The sequence below is a fragment of the Diabrotica undecimpunctata genome, unplaced genomic scaffold, assembly GCF_040954645.1.
Source record: "Diabrotica undecimpunctata isolate CICGRU unplaced genomic scaffold, icDiaUnde3 ctg00000590.1, whole genome shotgun sequence".
In the NCBI taxonomy this organism is placed as follows: domain Eukaryota; kingdom Metazoa; phylum Arthropoda; class Insecta; order Coleoptera; family Chrysomelidae; genus Diabrotica; species Diabrotica undecimpunctata.
This window is the reverse complement of record NW_027311899.1, coordinates 797501-800863: the sequence shown is the minus strand read 5'-3', so window position 1 is coordinate 800863 and position 3363 is coordinate 797501.

Here is a 3363-nt window from a genome sequence, read left to right as displayed (position 1 = left end):
ACACACACACACATATACACACACACACACACACACACACTCACAAACACACACACACGCGCAAACACGCACGCACACACGCACACACACACGCACACACGCACGCACACACGCACACACATACACTTACACACGCACACACACACGCACACACGCACACACACACATACACTCTTCACCTCTCGACACCTACCTATTAGTCGCCTCTTACGATAGGCAGGGCCTTCTTGCCTCGGTCGTGTTCTCATCTCTGCGAGCCGACCGGACACACACACACACTGACACACACACATACACACACACACTCACACACGCACGCACACACGCACACACACACATACACTCTTCACCTCTCGACTCCTACCCATTATTCTCCTCATACGACAGGCAGGGACTTCTTGCCACGGCCGTGTTCTTATCTCTGCAAGCCAAACGGACACACACAAACACACTCTTCACCTCTCGACTCCGACTTATTAGTCGCCCATTACAAGAGGCAGGGCCTTCTTGCCTTGGCCGTATTCTTATCTCTGCAAGCCAAACAGACACACACACATACACACACACATACACACACACTTACACACGCACACACACGCACACGCTCACGCACGCACTCTCCACCTCTCGATTCCTATCCATTAGTCGCCTCTTAAGACAGGCAGGGCCTTCTTGCCACGGACGTATACCTATCTTAGCGAGCCGAACGGACACACACACACACTTGCACACATACACACACACACATACACGCTTCACCTATCGACTACTACCCATTAGTCGCTCCTTACAGCAAGCATGGCCTTCCTGCCACGGACGTATTCTTATCTCTGCGAGCCGAAGGGATACACACACACATACACACACATACACACACACACATACACACACACATACTCACACACGCACGCACACACGCACACACACATACACTGACACACACACAAACACGCACACACGCACACACACATACATTCTTCACCTCTCGAATCCTACCTATTAGTCGCCTCTTACGATAGGCAGGGCCTTCTTGCCTCGGTCGTGCTCTTATCTCTGCAAGCCGAACGGACACACACACACATACACACACACTCTCACACGCACTCACACGCACATACGCACACACATATACACTCTTCACCACTCGACTCCTACCCATTAGTCGCCTCTTACGACAGGCAGGGCCTTCTTGCCACGGCCGTGTTCTTATCTCTGCGAGCCGACTGGACACACACACTCACACACACAATACACACACACACTCACACACGCACACACACGCACACACGCACACTCACACACACATACACTCTTCACCTCTCGACTCCTACCCATTAGTCGCCTCTTACGACAGGCAGGGCCTTCTTGCCACGGCCGTGTTCTTATCTCTGCGAGCCGACTGGACACACACACACTCACACACACAAATACACACACACACTCACACACGCACACGCACACGCACACACTCTCCACCTCTCGACTCCTATCCATTAGTCGCCTCTTAAGACAGGCAGGGCCTTCTTGCCACAGACGTATTCCTATCTCTGCGAGCCGAACGGACACACACACACACTTGCACACACACACACACACACACACACACACACACATACACGCTTCACCTCTCGACTCCTACCAATTAGTCGCTCCTTACAGCAAGCATGGCCTTCTTGCCACAGACGTATTCTTATCTCTGCGAGCCGAAGGGATACACACACACACATACACACACACGTACTCACACACACACGCACACACGCACACACACACACATACACTCTTCACCTCTCGACTCCTACCCATTAGTCGCCCTTTACGACTGGCATGGCCTTCTTGCCACGGCTGTTTTCTTATGTCTGCGAGCCGAAGGGACACACACACACATATACACACACACACACACACACACACTCACAAACACACACACACGCGCAAACACGCACGCACACACGCACACACACACGCACACACGCACGCACACACGCACACACATACACTTACACACGCACACACACACGCACACACGCACACACACACATACATTCTTCACCTCTCGACACCTACCTATTAGTCGCCTCTTACGATAGGCAGGGCCTTCTTGCCTCGGTCGTGTTCTCATCTCTGCGAGCCGACCGGACACACACACACACTGACACACACACATACACACACACACTCACACACGCACGCACACACGCACACACACACATACACTCTTCACCTCTCGACTCCTACCCATTATTCTCCTCATACGACAGGCAGGGACTTCTTGCCACGGCCGTGTTCTTATCTCTGCAAGCCAAACGGACACACACAAACACACGCACACACACACACACGCACACGCACACGCACACGCACACACTCTCCACCTCTCGACTCCTATCCATTAGTCGCCTCTTACGACAGGCATGGCCTTCTTGCCACCGCTTTTTTCTTATCTCTGCGAGCGAAGGGACACACACACACACACACATACACACACACACTCACACACACACGCACACACGCACGCACACACGCACACACACATACACTCACACACACACAAACACGCACACACGCACACACACATACATTCTTCACTTCTCTAATCCTACCTATTAGTCGCCTCTCACGACAGGCAGGGCCTTCTTGCCTCGGCCGTGTTCGTATCTCTGCAAGCCGAACGGACACACACACATACTCACACACATACTCACACACGCACACACACACGCACACACGCACACACACATACACTCTTCACCTCTTGACTCCTATCTATTAGCTGCCTCTTACGTTAGGCAGGGCCTTCTTGCCTCGGTCGTGTTCTTATTTCTGCAAGCCGAACTAACACACACACATACTCACACACGCACACACGTACGCACACACGCACACACACATACACTCACACACACACAAACACGCACACACGCACACACACATACACTCTTCACCTCTCGACTCCGACTTATTAGTCGCCCATTACAAGAGGCAGGGCCTTCTTGCCTTGGCCGTATTCTTATCTCTGCAAGCCAAACAGACACACGCATACACACACACATACACACACACTTACACACGCACACACACGCACACGCTCACGCACGCACTCTCCACCTCTCGATTCCTATCCATTAGTCGCCTCTTAAGACAGGCAGGGCCTTCTTGCCACGGACGTATACCTATCTTAGCGAGCCGAACGGACACACACACACACACTTGCACACATACACACACACACATACACGCTTCACCTATCGACTACTACCCATTAGTCGCTCCTTACAGCAAGCATGGCCTTCCTGCCACGGACGTATTCTTATCTCTGCGAGCCGAAGGGATACACACACACATACACACACATACACACAC